Below are 17223 nucleotides of genomic sequence, written 5' to 3' on the forward strand. Positions count from 1 at the left end.
AGCTAGGCATTTAATGAATACACTTGTTCATTGGAGAGTTCAAAGGGTAAAACAGACAACTGATAATATAAGCCAAACGCAACAAATCTTAAGAAACCTGAAGTGCCTGCAATAGAAATGTGATGATGGGTGTTCTTCCGACCCAGCTTTACCATGAAAGCTTGGTGTAGGATCAAAAGTAAAAGATCTTGAAGTGATAACATCTTGAACTTCAGAATCTTGACAGAAAGGTTTAGAGCAGAAAGATCCAGCACTGGCCTCCGGGATCCTTCTGGTTTGCAAACCAGAATTATTCCTGAATAATAACATTTGCCTTGGAGATCGACAGGCACTGGTTCTATGACTCCCTTAGACAGCATGTTGTGCAGAATGGGAGGAAAAAAAGAAATCTGTTCCCCTGGGCAAGAAGGAATTCCCTGAAAAGAAGTGAGGGATTTTCATTGCCAAGAGTGCCTTCATTGGATTACACTCGGAACCCAACTGTCCAAGACCATCTGATGTGATAAAGGAAGTTGAATTTCAGGGTCATAGAAAGGTTGCCAGGGTGGGAGGGGGAGCCTGAACAGGCAGATAGTCATATTGACTAAGAAGACTGCCCTTAATGTTTAGAGAATGTTCCCTACTTTTTTGTTCCTCCTTTCCATTGCTTTTTAAAAACTTGATTACTGGCACCTGGATGTTTAAATTGTTTGTTGAAAAAGGGAGCTGAGGAGGGGGTAAAACTATTATTTGGTCTGAAGGAGGAGGGCTGAAAAAGCTGGGTGTGCACCTTGAATCAGTTTACCACTTTCATTACACTTCTTAAGCACATCAGCTGCAGAAAGGCCAAACAGAGAGTCTTTACCTAAGGGGGAATTTAAAATTTAAGATTTGACATCATCGGGGGAGTTCTAAGAATGAAGCCAAGCAGATCTCCTCAGAAGTGATTCAGAAGCCTTCAGTTGTTGCTGTAGTATCACTGGTGACATGCAACTCATCACTACTCTCCACTTTCTTTATAGCAGGGCCAGCCTTAGGTCAAGCAATGCCTCATGAGAAGGACATCATGGTACCTTGCTGCCCACTATTCCCCAGCATATATCCTTGAGTGCCCTGTCTGTTTTCCCCTATCCTGGCCTCTCTACACCATCTTCCTTTTCTAACATTTTTGTTTTATTCAACTTTTTCCTGCTTTCTTTCAACATATCCTAATCAATCAAGAGTAAGTCTAATAACTGTGGAGGAAATAATTGAATTAAGCTAGGGGTCTGGGGGTCAGTAGGCCCTCAGAAGCTGTGGACATATAGACGGTCCTGAGGTGCATTTTAGAGCTTTTTTTCAAACCTTTTGACCCAAAATCAGACCTTAACAAAATCATGAGTAAGGCAAAACATTCAGTCTTATTTTCTCTTTTGAGAAAGAAGTAAGTTGTATCCAAGGCTTAAATCTTCAAAGCAGACAAAACAGTTCACAATAAACTGAGAAGACAAATGTTTGCAAGGATTCATAAATCACATCTGTGAATAGTGCCTCCTTACACCCCCTTCCAAAAAAGTCACCTTCTGCATATACCTCTGGTGTTAGATTGAGATGAAAAGGAAGTTAGAAGTGGCCACGTTCGTATATTTCAGGATGCTGCTGTTATTCATATATACAGCACATCTTTCTCCCCCTACACCGAAGAAGTAGCCACTTTATGTGCACCACTCTGATGTCAGACTGCTCTTGAAGGACTAGGTCATTATGCATCCAATTGCTCTGCTGAGGGCCTAATGCACATTCTTCAGCGTAATGTACTTACTACTGCATTCACTTGCCGCTTCTATACCCTGTGTACTCCTATCTGCCTCATTACTGCTACTGGCAAAGTGACTTGAGTATTGTGCCTGAGTAATGTCCCATCATAAGTTGTTAGAGGCATCTTACGTAAAGTGTTGTGCAAGCTGTAGTGACTGCTGTGCTGAAGCGGTCATCAAGCTGTTCCCCGTCTAAATTTCTATCCTCTCCTTTGTGGTTGTCTGTCTCTCCATCACATCTAAGGAGTTCTCATAATACCTTCTGAATTAAGAATGACTTTATCACTGAGGAACGAGGAAGTCTATTGTTTTAGGCAGGTAAACAAGTTCTTGCAGTCTTGTAAAAGGCATGCTACTTAATAAGGCATGCAGTTTAATTTTCATAGATGCAGCTATGTCATGAAATTAAATTGTGCATACCTAATTCCTTAATGGATCATCATGGTAAACACGGAGGGAAAAACAACAATGTTCCTGATAACTGTACATATAAAATTTTAATCTAATACTCTTGAAAGTGTGACTTACTGCGTGTAAATCTGAAGTAGGAAAGCGTAAGTTAGTAGTTGTTGCTTAAAAGTTACGAGTGTATACAAGGAAGAGGACAGTATTATTCCAGAATTTTTTTTTTTTTATTTATTTGACATTTTAACCAGGAGTGTCTGACTGAGCAAAAGGCCTATTTCAATGGAGGCCCAGGGGGACAAGCTCCACAGAAACACAATAATAAATAACAAGAATACACATATGTAATTCTTTCTTAGTGTATTCATTTTTATATTTGTCAGTACAGTACAATAAGTCAAACATTTCGGAAATGGGTGCTCTTAAAACTTGAAAGTACCTGGATTTATTTAAGAACTTTAAAAATATAAGAATCAGTATCTGACATTTGTATTTCTGAATGTGTTATGTTTGTGAATGTTGTTTGTATTGTAAATAGTAAAATAAATATTTAATCAAAACTTACTGAAACTATGCTGCTTGTTCTGCTTCATGCATGTGTAAATCCATTTTGAATACAGATGAAAACTGCTGACAACTTCTTTTAAACAAATAATATGAAGTAATTGAAATTACTTTGAGTGAACATTTTAGAAAATGTACTGAAGCTGTATTGTTCCTTTGCGTGTGTGTGTGTGTGTGTGTGTGTGTGTGTGTGTGTGTGTGTGTGTGTGTGTGAGTGAGAAAGAGAGAGAGGTTCCAATATAGATCGTACCTGTCAGGTGTCCCTGATTCTCTGGTTCTATTCCCAATTTTGGCTTGAAATTTTGCTGTGACCATCTTAAAATCAGTGACTATTTTTTTTTGCTTTAACAAGAGAGCTCTTTTTTACATCCTAAAAAAATGTTGTCCCATTTAAAGCCTCAGACTGAGAAAAACCGTCAAATATTTAAAGATGAGTTAGTGATGCAAAACAAAACAAAAATTTTATGATGCAAAACATCATTTATTCTTTTTTACTGAAGAATAAATTTAGTCATAATCTTCACAAAGCACCATAAATCATGAAGCACAATCCTTTAGACTGCTTCTTGGTTAATAACTTAGTAACTTTTCAGTGGAAATGGACTGTCTTGTGAACTTCATTAATTTCTCAATGCACTTATCTTCCCAGATACCTGACTTGTTTCTAAGCAAGATATTTCATCCTGCTAACATTTTTGATCATTCCGATCTATGTGAAGAAAGAAAATCATTGTTTATTTGGGACATGCTTTTTTGTGAGCAGTGTGTTTTTTTTTTTTATAATACTCACAAACCAAAAGCTGGACGGCTATTACTAGTTAATGTCCACTTTTGGGTGTGCCTCCTGCTGCTTATTATAAGTGTGTAATTCCCAGCTCAGTATTAGAAATGTGAGATCATCCCAAAACAAGACTTAACTTGCAGCCCTTTTCAGTAACAACATTCTAATGGGTGATGTTAAGAGGCTAATCATTACACTGGGTAAACACTCGCATGGTTGTAATAGAAGTATTTTTTATGTCTCTTAATTTTTCATCTTATGATGCAGACAGCTAAACAGTGCCTTACTCCAAAAGAAACACTTGCATGTTAGAACGGTTGTATTACCATTTCATTCTGTGGTCATTATTTCAAATATTTGTTACAGTGCTTTGCTTATACAGCTCAGGATATGCTTTGCAATTTAATATTATCTAGCACAGAATGTGCTATGGGTGCTAGAGATCTATATTATTGGGAAAAATAACATTTCTTTTCTCACTGTTTCCAGTTTCCAGAGGAAGGTTATTTCACACTTTTGTATCTTTTGATTTTTTCTTTCTTTCAGATAAGTGGCAAGGTCAAATGCAAAGTAAAACACGGATTTATAGTGTGATACCAACAGATATAAATTAGCTTATTAGAAATAGAAGGGCTATCAAATTGCTGAATGGATTTTTACACTTTTTAAGTTTCTGACTTAGCTCGGCAGTCATTGTACATATTGCCATGTTTTATCCCAAGCAGAGAGGTTCATCTGCAGGCATAATTTTTGTTATAAAACACACATGCAGTTTTTACATTATTGTTTAATAGTGAAAATATTTTATGGGCTTGTATAGAGATTTTGGGAAATTGTGTACCAGTAAGTTCTATCAGTCACGTTGTTAGTATCTAATATAGAGCTTCATTTTCTGAAAGGCAAGTACAACATTGCAGATTTTTCTTGTTTGCTCTTTAGTATAGTATGCACAGGCACTCGTGGCTGTTGACTAAGCCCTATGACTATATGGAAAATTTTATATCTTTTACCAGACAAACTACAGTATAATTTTTATATATCCTGTAAAATATTACAACTTCCACTTTTATGTGCTAGTTTCCATTTTATTCAGTTTTACTAACCTGCATGACAAGGGATTAATTGCTGTGTGTATAAAATGTGCTACATTTTTATAGAATCTGGTCTTCCTTTCTGTCACTGAATATAGACTACAAATTATTATTTGTATGATATTGACTTGAGTGTACTGTCTCTTACTTGGGGTAATACACCCCAACCAAATGTGACGTTACAGGAAAAATACAACACACATAAGCTGTATTTAGGATTTTTTTTTGTTATAATGAAATCAAAATGTTTGTTTTTTTAGATCCTGCAAAGACATTTAGTTTGTTAGATCACTGTGCAGTGTGAGAAGTTTTAAAAATATTTACTTTTCCCATTTACCTGGTCCATTTAAGTCATGGCTATCGGAAGGCAGCAGGAGCCTATCCTGATGCTTAGTGGACACAAGGACAAGGCGCGCGCGCGCACACACACACACACACACACACACACACACACACACACACACACACACACACGAAGGCTGTTTGGCTCCCTGAGCAACATTCCCAGTTTGTGTCTAATTGAGCGGAATTGTAAAATTTTAAACTTTATTTTTAACTGGAAAAAACTGTTATGTTGCTACTTTATGAAGCAACTAAATTAATTTTTTGCCACCTTTGAAAGAAAAGAATAGCTTGAGAATTCATAAGCTGTCATTAGCATGGTGAACTTTAAAACAAGTTGCATATGCTGATTGGCACCACTTTCCAAATTTGCACCCAGTGCAGCTGTCACCTTTGACCCCCCACCCTTCCTGTGGCTCTGCATGCATACATGAAGGTATTTATAGTTATACATGATTTGTATTGGTACTGAAGGGGCATTGTATAACTGTACAACCGTTTTATCATGAGTGAATAAGTCTTGCATTAGATACATAGGCACACACTGCATTGCCAATAAAAATCATATCCAACTTTACATAATCTATTTTAGCATTAGGTGTGACAGCAGACTAATTGTGAAGTTATATTCTGAAACTGCTATGGATGACAATAAATTGTAGTTATGAATCTGATATCGTGAGCAATGTGAATGCAAAGAATATATGCAACTGTACATCCTTCTTACTGTAACAACAGTAATACCTGCACATGGAGGGGAGTTAGAATGGGATTTACTCCTTCCTGGCCTAAGCATTTGATCTTTTGGGGCTCATGTTTAGGATTAAATCTGGCTAGTCAAGAGTAAATCTCACTCTAATAACTGTATTTATCTACCAGATGTTATTGCTGAAATAAATACCTGAGACTTAGCTCATAAGATTTACTGATTAGTCAGCCCAGGGTTGTAATTACTGTTAGCACTCCCCTTCCTGTACATTGATATTGTATAAATTATTTTATTGTTATACTAAACAAAATATAAGAGAACTTGATGTTTTTTTTTTTTTCCTGTGACCTTTTCTTCTCGGTGCATGCCTAGCCCTGCCATGACCTGACTGGCCCATTCATTCCCCATAGGTGCGTAGCAGCCATGTAAGCCTTGTCATCTACGTAGTTGACAGGGTTTCACATTATTCTACTCCCGTTCCATGGGGCAGTTTGGCTAAGTGAAATTCCTTAATCCAGGCCACTTTCTTTATGAGTACTTCTATGTTTGCCCACTGCCTGCCACAGTGTACATGTATTGCTTGGTAGTTGATTATTCATAGCACACACACTGCATTTGCTTTACTAGGACACCAAGCCTCTGCTAAGTGTCTCTCTTGCAGTGGACCAAGCTGCTATCCCTCTCACCAGAATGATTGAACTGGCATTGGTCATTCATTCCCACTTTGCCCTGCCAGCTCCTCCGGCTCCGGAGTAGCTAATTAATCTTGGATAATCTGGATCTCAGAGCTTTATATCTCTCTACCTTGGAGCTGCCTAAATTACCACTTGATAAATTATCAGTGGCAGTACAGGTTAAACACTTGTCTGTGGTGCAGAAGGCTATGGGTTTGGTTCCCACACCAGATAGATTACTGACACTCCAGTGTAGCAGAAGAGGGGTGCTGTATTTCAGTATGTAGTCTTTCAGATGAAATGTTAAACCGAGGCCCCATCTGCCTGAGTTGGTGGTAGTACAAGTAGATGAAAAAGATCCCACGGCACCTACTGAAAAGAGTAGGGCAAGTTCACTGATGCCCTAACCAAATTACTCCAGTAGTATAAATAATACTTCAGGTCTCCCCTGAAAAGAGGCAGCTAGCCTAATGGAACTAACCAAGTCAGCACAGAGTGAATAAATAAAATTAACTCCTCCAGCTGATTTCCATATAAGGAATCATAAAATAGCACAAATGAAGCATTCACCCAACGTGCATTGCAGTAGTTATTCTCCTCATGCCTTAAAATGTATTTTATGGCCAGTGTTTTTATGGGGCAGAATTGCAAGGGCATTAAATTAGTTACATATTAATTTGTGGGACAACAGTTTGCTATAGAAAGTGTATTCTGGGTTTGCTTTAATTGAGAATTACTCTGTATGAAAAAAGATCAGATGTTATGATCACAACTGCAGCATTAATGGCTTGGCAGGCTTGTCATCCAGGGTAGATGTGGAGGTTTATATTCTATTACTGGCACCACAACACAACATGAAGGAGTCGTTGTCCTTTAGATCAGACATTAAACCAAGGACTTATCTGTCTAAATGTTTGGTACTTAAGGTGGGCATTAACCACAGCATTTGCCATTGAAGAGAAAAGGGTTCAAGTATTTCTAATTAAAATCCACCAAATAGACACTCAAAATTATGTTTTCACAAATTTATGGACAAAATACCTACTTATGCTCAGCTGGAAACCTATTTAAAGGAAATGCAACACAGATTAAGGAGAAATATTGCATTTACTACAATCAGCATTTTGATATACACATCTGAAAATGTAATTTCTTATTAAATCATAAGTACTTTATCCTGCTATTCATTCTTTGTTTTGTGTCTCACTAAAGCACATACATTTCCAATTTTTGACTCATTTTTCTTTAAAACAGTGTTGTGGTAATACAGCGTGACATAAACACTTGACTTAATCTGCCTTGAAAGGCAGTTAAAGTGAATGAAAAATCTATAGTTCTCACATAACTCCCATTTCTCCTGCTCTCTGATGCTGCACGCTTGTTTAGTTCCTTACATTTTAATTTTTCCAAAGTTGTCCTCCTGTCCCTTCCATTACTGCCTAAAGTTTCTTTGCACACCAGCACTTGACAAAAATGTTACCTGCCTTCCAACCCATGTACACTGTCAAAATCGGCAGTCTGTGTTGTGTGCTGTTGAGCTTCGTAACATGCACCTGCATGTTCTCCACATTACTCTTGGTATCCTCCTGGTATTTACAAGATCTCTTATTTCACCCTTTTTTCCATTTTCACCTTTCTTTTAATTTTTGCCCTTAAGTAGTAATTAATTTATTTTACTTCTGCTTTTTGCATTGTTTTGTTTTGCTAATCTTCAGTTTTTACTCAGTCTCACCAACCCCAGCTAAGTACTTCACATAATATTATTTTTCCTTTTTCAGTCTCCTTTTTGTTGCACATATACCTCAAAAATAATTTTTTTCATTGTTTGTCCAAATTCTTTTGCAAAACAGTTGCAGTGGTGCAATAAAAGTAACAACATCCATAATTCCTGTTGCTATGCATAATGAATCTTATTTCAGTTCATTCTGGTCTCCAACCGTAAGTCTAAACTTGGGGATTTCCCCTCCAGTTTTTCCTGCTACCATAAAATGAAATATAGATATCTGTTTAAGAAGAGTTTACACAAATAAATCCTTTTCATTTATTGTATTTTCAGTGTCTTCCACCTCAGGATTAACCCTTCAACACATAACTTCCTGCTTCAAAATTCCCTTTATTGCCCACAGTATCTTTAATCCTTCATAAGCTACTCTGAAAGACAAATCTCACTTATCTCTGTTTAGGCAGAAAATAAAAATCTTACTTTTATCCCTATTAATAGTTGTCATTGTTCTCTTGAGGGACTGGTCCTTTCATTGCCCATGGAGGAGGAGCATTAGTTTCATTGACGATCTCTATCTACCACTGACAGACATTGCTAAAACTCAGTATTTTTACTCTATTATTTTAATACTTTCTATGTTCTTTTTTACTCCTCTGTCCTCCAAAGTGTGCAATTATTTATTTTATTTTATTTATTTTACATTTGTTTACCGGGAAAGTCCGACTGGAGGCCCGGGGAGAAAAGCTCCAATACATAAGAAGCATAGCAAAACTTAGCAACTTAACATTTTTCAAAGTATTTCAAGAAAGCATTAGAAAGTTACTTAGCACATCTTAAAAAGTTAACAGATTACAATATATGGATGTATGCAATGCAGAAAAAATTAGACTAGAGATATTACTAGGTACAATAAATATTGCAAACAGACCTCTTTGAGCTAAATGCGTATCATTCAGTCTTTAAAAGTTAGGACTAATATATGCAAACCTGAGTTAAGAGGTTTAAAAAGGGAGTAAAGTGTGTAGAGAAAGTGAGTAAAAAGGTAGTTTGGAGTGAGTTTGGTTAGTGAAAGGGTAATATAGAGAGATGGTTTTAGTCTGTGGCAATAGATTGGGCAGTCTTGATAGGTGAACTAGGTTTATTTCAAGTTAGATATTTTAGCAAGGTTCAATACATGGACAGATCCATGTAGCAGATAGGTAGGCTTTTAGTAGTTTTTTTAATTGTACTATGTTGGAGTTGGATTTAATATCAAATGGAAGACTATTCCATATTTTGGCAACACTACAGGAGTAGAGGGATTCTCCAGTGTGGCTTTTGCATTTTATCCCTAGTAATGCCTTATAGCTAGAGCAAAGGGTTTGCTTATTTGAGTAGTGAACCAGTAAGTTCTTTAAGGCTGGAGTTTTTTCAGGATGGTTTATTATTTGGCGGACCATTTTTAGCTGATTGAATTTTAGCAATGAGGGAAGTTTCAGCTATGAAAGTTTTCTGAGAGAGTGGCAGTGATGAGATTTGTAGTTAGCTCCTGTTGCAAATGTTGATATTTTATTATAACAGGTTTTTAGTTTTATTAAATCTGACTTTCTAAGGTTGGTAAGGATAGGGGAAGGGTAAAGTAGGGTTGATGTAAGGTGGGTTCTAGCAATAGTAGCTCTGGTGTCTGCTGTAAGATAGTGTTTACATATGTACAGGCAAACTAGCTTTTTGTGAACTTTTTTATAGACTGGGCAATATGAGTGTCAAATAGCATATCCTGGTCAATGGTGACCCCTAGCAACTTTGCATTAGGAACTGGGGCTATGATGGTGTTATTAATAGAGGTGATTTTGAATGCAGGAGGGGTGTTAGGGGCTCTAGTAGGGTGAAATAAGATTAATTTGGTTTCTTGGGGGGTTCATTATTAGTTGAGCATTGGTTAGCCAAACCTCTACTGCTGCAAATGATTGTTGTGTTATGTTGTCTAGTTGCTGGAGGGTTGAGTTGTGAGTGTGGCTTTCTTTGTAGCTGTGTTATATTAAAGTATAATACAAAAGACTTAATGGACATGTCTGTGGTAATCATGTATTTCTTTGTACATTGTTAGCTTTTCTCTCACTTAATATCACCCTAATTTTTGCTCCTTTAGACAAAGTAATTATAACCACACACAATTTCTTTTGACATATCATCTACCACTAAAGTTCTCAAAAATGTCCTTATATCTTATAAAATGTTTCTTGATGGTCCATACTTAATAATGTATACTGTGATTTGGGGTTCATGTTAAACAACCAAATGTTTCACTGCCAAGGTAGTTAACTGCCAGACTCACCTTTCCATAAGAACACACTTCTGAAAACCACAAATACTGAAGATAGTTTAGAAAGTGCTATTCAAGACCAGTAGACAGTAATGCAGAGTAACCGAAATTCTAATTTTGATTTGTTCCATGTACCAGAATTGCAGTGAGATATGCACTTCACTGCCAACTTACAGCTAATGATGCAGCCATATTGATGGTAAAGAAGGTTAGTTTTGATTTGTTATATGTGCGGAGTTTCACAAGACTTTGTTGTTCACACTACAGGATTGCATATAAAAATTAATGTACATACTGTAATGATGGCTCTAGATGATCCAAGTCTACAAAAGTTAGTTACCATAATGATAGCTTTGGAAGATCCATGGTCATCTTCCTCAACATCAGCTACTTGGCTATAAGCTTAAGTCAACTCAGCACTTTTTTTTCTTGGCTGTAGCTCCTCCCAGCCTTCCGTAATGCCATGCACTCATTAACATCTCCAGATTTCCAAGTAACTAACTCCAAAGCCAGCACTACCCTGCATATTAGCCTGTATAGAAAGCCTTTATTCAGGTCTTGCTTTTCAGCTGGGGAAGGTGGATAATTTTGTTGAAGGGGATAGGCAGGATGGGCTTTGAATCACCGAGATCTCTTGCTGTGGATAACTACTTTACTTTTGCATCTAGGATGATCCGGTCCTTCCTGTTCAGCCTCTAGGACAGAGTCCGAAGCATACTTTCCTGTGTAGTTAAAGAACCCTAAGCAAAATGGTGTCTGGGAAGAAAGACTTTCCTGGACACCATATCCCACTTATTGTGTCTTGTGAAAGTAAGTAGACAAGCCTAAGTTATGACTGCACAAATTGTTTCTAAAGTAGGACTTAGAGGTGGCTAAGGCTGTAGTAGAATGAGATGGTGGTGGTACAGGAATTTGTTTGCCATACTTTTTGTAACAAAATATAATCCCATCAGTAAGTCAGATTACCAGAGTCAGTTTATTTTATTTTACATTTGTTTACCAGGAAAGTCCATCTGGACACGTGTCCTTTTTCAGCGGAGGCCCAGGGAGAAAAGCTCCACGTAAACATTGTAGTGAAATATTTACAAGTACAAGTAACAGGAAGATGCTTGTGCATCTAACTTCGTATATGATAATATTTTGAAAAGCGAGCACATTTACAGGATCCATAGTGTGTCATGGAGAAAGCAACACAGAAGAGCAGAGTGTGTCAACATTGACGAGAACAAGTTACATAGAAATGTATCTCTTTTGTGCATTTGCATAAAGTAAGAAAAAATCTTTATTAGCAACACTTGTGTGCAGTTAGCTTAGTTTAGAGACTGTGTTCCAACTTATTTTAAGCAAATAAAACAAAGAGATGATCGATCATCCTTTTCAGACAATTTAGTTCTATGCAGATAGAGTCTCGGGTGCCTAAGGACATCTAAGCCTAAGTGCTAGAGAAATTATCCTTTATTGGAGTAATTTGGAAAAAAATAATTGATTAATTTCAATTGTTCTCAGCATTCATATCTGTCATAAAGGATGGATTAGTGTGTTACATGTATGAAAGATCAAATAAGAAGAATTAGTGGGTAGAAAATGAAGCGTAGATATTTCCCTAGCTGAAGTAGTTGCTACCAAAAGGCACATCTATTTTAGATGCATTGATGATGCTTGCTTGAAGGAAGGCAAACTTAGGTTCTGTAACACAAACTTTAGGAGCCTAATAGGGCCTAATAAAGAAGATGCCTCTAGTAAAAGCTTTGCATACCTTAAGGGAAGCTAAAGAACTGTCATGGAAGCTATGGTAAAAATTATGTCTGAAAGATGCACTTTAATTAGGCTCTTAGTTTCTCATTAAAGACTTGAGAAGAGCAATCCAGAAAAAAGAGAAAAGGAACAAAAAGGTTCTAAGCCCCTTATTGTTCATACTGCAAATGTATGCCAGCTTCCTTTATAAATTTTCCTTGCATCTCTGGGAAGAGGCAAGGATTTAGATTACCCTGGGAGAGTAAATAGCATCCCTTGCTATCAATGGAAGTAGAGAAAGAAAACAGCCTGAATTTATCATGGTCCAGGTAATGCTTCCTGGATGGGTGACTAAAAAGGGTTTTGAAGGATGTCAGATGCAATGGCTCCTCCAGAATGAGGCCGTAAGAGGAGGACTAATTTTGCTAAGGCCAAAAGGGAACTATGAGAATGACCCAGGACTTGCTGGCTCTAGATTTCTAGGTGAACCTGGGAATTAATGGAAAGGGAGGAAATACACAGTTGGTCAAGGATGCAGACGTATCATGGCAAGGCTTCCATAACACTGGAAAAAAATTAAACCCCTTTACAAGTCTGGAACCAGTCAAATGGCATCAAAAAGCCGTGAATAAGCCTTTTGGCTAGAGAAATGGCTTGACCTGGGATATAAGATGCTGTAAGAAAACTGTACAACAGTATAGTCCATTCCCATACTAGTATGGCTGTCCTACAGAAGGGATGTTATCTGGTTCTTCCCTGCTTGTTTGTATACCATACCAAGGCTATGTGGTGGTGCTGCGGTAGCGTTATCGCCTCATAGCAAGACGTTGTCCCGTTCGATTCTCAGCTAGAGCGTCTTCTGTGTGGAGGCATATGTGAATGGGGCGTGCCTTCATTGAAGGTTGTGCGTCAGGGCTGGTAACCCGGTACGTAAAAAATCCACTACTAATCATTAGCGGACCGGAGTTCCGCTGTGGCGACTCCTAACCGGGAAAAGCCGAAAGACACAAACAAACAAACCGAGGCTATGTTGTCTGTGTAAAATGCAAGGGGACCTTGTTTGAGAAAGATTTGAAGGGCTTGTGAGGTTAGAGGTGCGCTGTTGTGTGCAACACATTTATCTTCAGTTTGGCCCCCTGTCATGACAGTAGTCCTTGAACAATCCAGCCCTGACAATTTCCCCCTACTCTAATGCTAAGACATACATGATGATAGCCACCATACAGAGATATTGTGTCTGTGCACCTACCATTGCAAAAGTCTTGTAAGATTAAGAGATACTGACCTGAGAGGTGAGATTGTCTGAGATCGGTCACTCTCGTGGAACCTGTTAGGAAGTAAGACTATGTTGGATGCTATTAGTCATGGCGCTTTGAGGTGTAAATGAACTAGCTCTGAAGGTTTTCGCAAGACAGCATTGATTGTTCACTGAATGACTCCATTTAGCTGTAAATAAGCTATACCCTGTGCAGGTCACATTTTGCAAGGGCTCCAACTGCAGTTTTTCTATGTTCACTGTAATTCCAAGGGGCTGGTAAGTGAGTAGGAAACAGTCTCATACTTTCTCTAGATGTATAATGTTGATGTGTCCTGGAGTCAGTTGTCTAGCTAGGAAAAGACCCCCTGCAGCCTGTGGTGAGCTGCCACCATAACCTTATATTTAATAAACAAATGAGGGTTGTGGTAAGACCAAAGGAACAGCTTAGAACTGGAAATGACTGGATACAATCTATAAGCATATAAACTTCTACAGTTTCTTAGCTATTTTGAAGCACATTGGCATTTTGGAGAGCATACCCACCATTTCATGACCAAAAATGGAGAATTGTTTGGACCAACACCATCCAGAATGAGATTTTTGGAAATATGTGATACAGACCATTTAGATTTAAAATGGGTCTGAGGTCCTTTGCTTTCGTTGTTACCAAAAATAATCTTGTTTAGTATCTGGACTCTTTCTGATCCACTGAGATTTGCTGAATGGCTTTCTTTTGCAGAAAGTTGATACCCCTTTTTTAGCTGCATTTCTTTGACATGGTGAGATGTAGGGTAGTGGAAAAAACAGTGCCCTTGATGGAGTATGGAAAGGGATTTTGTAGCCTGTGGATAATAAAGTGCCAATCATTTGTTTTGTGCTATGGCCATCAATACAAGAGAAAGGAGGGACAGGCAAGACCCGACAGCTGCCTAAGTGGGCAGTGTGGAGAGCCATTGAGAGATTCTGCTGGGATTGCCTGGTGGATGGGAAGTCTTAATGCCCATTATTGTGCTGATTTTTTTGCTACCTCTGCATGGGTGTCCATTCTGAAAACCGTTCCAGATTACTGACTCCGGTGAGAGCCATACTTGATGTACATCTGCTTAGGGCTTTCTTGATTTTAGTGCAAGTTCTGTGTTGTATCTGACAGTGCAACCCTGCATCACTGAAGGTTTTGCCATCCATCTGACCCTCTTGGAATGTCTCTCCATCTCTGATTTGTGGCCAGGATGGTCAGTGCCATTAAATGGGGCACTTAAAAAGGATGCCTTGAAATTCTTGGTGAAAGGTGCAGTGACTGTAATGCTGGTGCCCGTTACCCTAGATAATTCACTCCCAGCAGTGTGCATAAAACACATGGACAAAGTGAAAACTAAAACCGTGGTTTCTGCATGGAAATTCAGTTTGTTGACCTCTTTCTGATTTGTCGACAACTGTTTCAGCATTTCCTGGAATTCATCTGTTAAGATCCCACTGGGATGTCATGGTTTGGAATAAACAAGTGAGCTTCCCAAGTGTAAATGTGAAAGACACATGCACATGCTCCCCATAGTGATCCAACAACCTAGGTTCTTTGTTTGGAGGTAGACTGCAGAAATTTGATTAATTGGTTCCCTTTTAAGGGCTGTCACAGCAACTTTAGAGTCCACAACAGATTACAACAGAGTTACAATGGTCTGTTTTTCATGGGATAGTGACTACCGCACTGCGCTCCTTTCGGGCCTCTGGATAACTAAGGAATCCATCTTGTCTACCAAGGGCACTGTTCAAGAAGTTGAGATGGGAGGCCATAAAGTCTTATGAGAGGCATCTTCTCTGAAGGTGAGGGGTTTTGAGATAGCCAAACTCTACTCTAATATCTAAAATTGAGGACTTCCTCAAATGTGGGGTCTTCATGAGGGAGGATGGGAGTCGCTTTGATACCAGGCATCAGTATCTGTGGAAACTCCAAGGGTTAATTCAGATGCTTCCTGAGCTTCTTGGAGTGGGAATGTCATCGAAGGATGAGGAATCATGTGGAGAGCTAAATCTGTGACTTAAGAGGTTTCTGTAAACTTTCTTATCTAGTCCTAGAGCATATGGAGGCTGCAGACTCGTAAGTGAGAGGGGTCATCAGTGAGAAGTGTCACTTTAGCCATTGTGCAAGGATGCTTCTTGCACCATGGTTTGCAGTCAGTCCCAGAAATCTGTTATCAACAGCCTCCACTGAAATAAACTGACACCAGTCATTGCAGACATCAAATGGGACATTGAATCTAACATTGAGAGGCCAGCTGATACAGACTTTAGTGCCAAAGACTTGAGGGCTGTGACGCTGATGTCTGGAGCAGCACTGAAGGGGTTGGAGACTAGAGTCTTCTAGCTATCTGGCTATCAGCCCTGAGGATTGGACCTGAGTGAAGCTGAATCCTCCAGTATGTTGGGATGAAGACACTCCTTTGCTGAAGGCAGGGGGAAGAATGGGCAGAGGCAGGGAAACAGGTTTCTTTTCCATGGCTGTCTGTATGATAACTCACTGGTCAGCTGTAAGTCAGTGCAGGGAGGGCCCCCCCTACATTCAAGAAAAAAATGGACTGAATACCTTTGGGTGGGAGAACTGATTGTTGTCAGGCATGTACGAAAATGACTTTAAAAATTATTTCACATTCCTTATAGAATTCACCCACTGTATTTTCCCACCGGTGACCTCTTTATTGCAGTAAGCACAGTCTCTTCATAGGAGTCAAGACATATATTTTTTTTTAATTAAGTTGTCAGTTGGACGTGTTTTGGGAATGCATTCATTCCCTGTATGAAAGCTGTAAAAGCACTGGTAAAATTAGTATGTTTATGTTTCATCCTTCTGTAATGCTGGACAGAACGTGGATCTGGTATTTATTTATTTAAGTTTGTTTACTAACAGTCCCGTGTTATAGACTGGTGGTGAATAAACTGAATAACATCAGGCTGGGATAAAAGATAATAGTATGAATTAGAAACTGGTTAAGGAAAGGAGTAGAGTGTGGAGGACAGTGTTAAATGGAGCTACATCAGATGAAAGGAGTTGCTGTGAAGCCAGTTTTTACTTCTTTCCTCGTTTATGTCAGTACTATATCCTAATGAGGATGATCCTGTTTTCCTAGGAACAAGATAACAAGTACACGTGTTTCAATACAATATCAGGCGTGCCCTGTTTCTTGGTTACAGATTTTGCATGTGATAGAATTGTAGTCCATTACATAATTTGTAAAGAACTGTTGTACAATTACGAACATGTAGATTTTCAGCTTTTTTGTAAAATGTGCAGTAATGCAGATTTCTCTGAAATTTATGGAAACTATTTCCCAATAGCAGCAGAAATTTTAAGCAAAAGGACAACTCTTGTTTGAGATGTACATAGCATATTGTGATACAGTTTAGAAGACTGGATACACCCCTGGATTCAGCAAGCTCTGCACGGCGTGCAGGAATAGTGCAGGAGCTCCTGGAGGCAATATGGCCGCTGTGTGATCCAGGAATAGGCTCCAGGGATGTGCACAAGCGCTCCTGCACGGACACAGCTCCTGTATGCAAATTATCCCATTTGCAGGTGAAAACCATGAAAATTAGGTGAATTTGTAATCCAGGAAGCTGTCAGCCAGCCGTGCATGACTAGTATAGTATGCAGAAATGTACTCTGTTAGTGACAGAGTACATTTCTGCAAAATACAAAATGGAGCCATGACAGCTCCAAATAAAGTTTGTGTGAAGCATACCAATGACCAAATATATGGCCATTGGCATGGAAAACAATTGGCAAAAAAAAAAAAAAAACGTATTTTTTTTAGCCGATTTTGGCTGTTTAAATGTAGGGCAGAGGTGCTCAAATGGGATTGGGCCGAAAATA

At 38.6% G+C, this 17223-nt stretch overlaps 1 protein-coding gene across 4 annotated transcripts in view; it reads left to right on the plus strand.

The window, feature by feature from the left end:
• The window catches only part of NFIA (nuclear factor I A), a 1748145-nt gene that overhangs the window by 131047 nt on the left and 1599875 nt on the right, over positions 1-17223 (plus strand). The gene's annotated exons all lie outside the window — the stretch shown is intronic.

This window comes from Protopterus annectens, chromosome 10.part0, assembly GCF_019279795.1.
Source record: "Protopterus annectens isolate FY-2018-M chromosome 10.part0, PAN1.0, whole genome shotgun sequence".
NCBI lineage: Eukaryota > Metazoa > Chordata > Ceratodontiformes > Protopteridae > Protopterus > Protopterus annectens.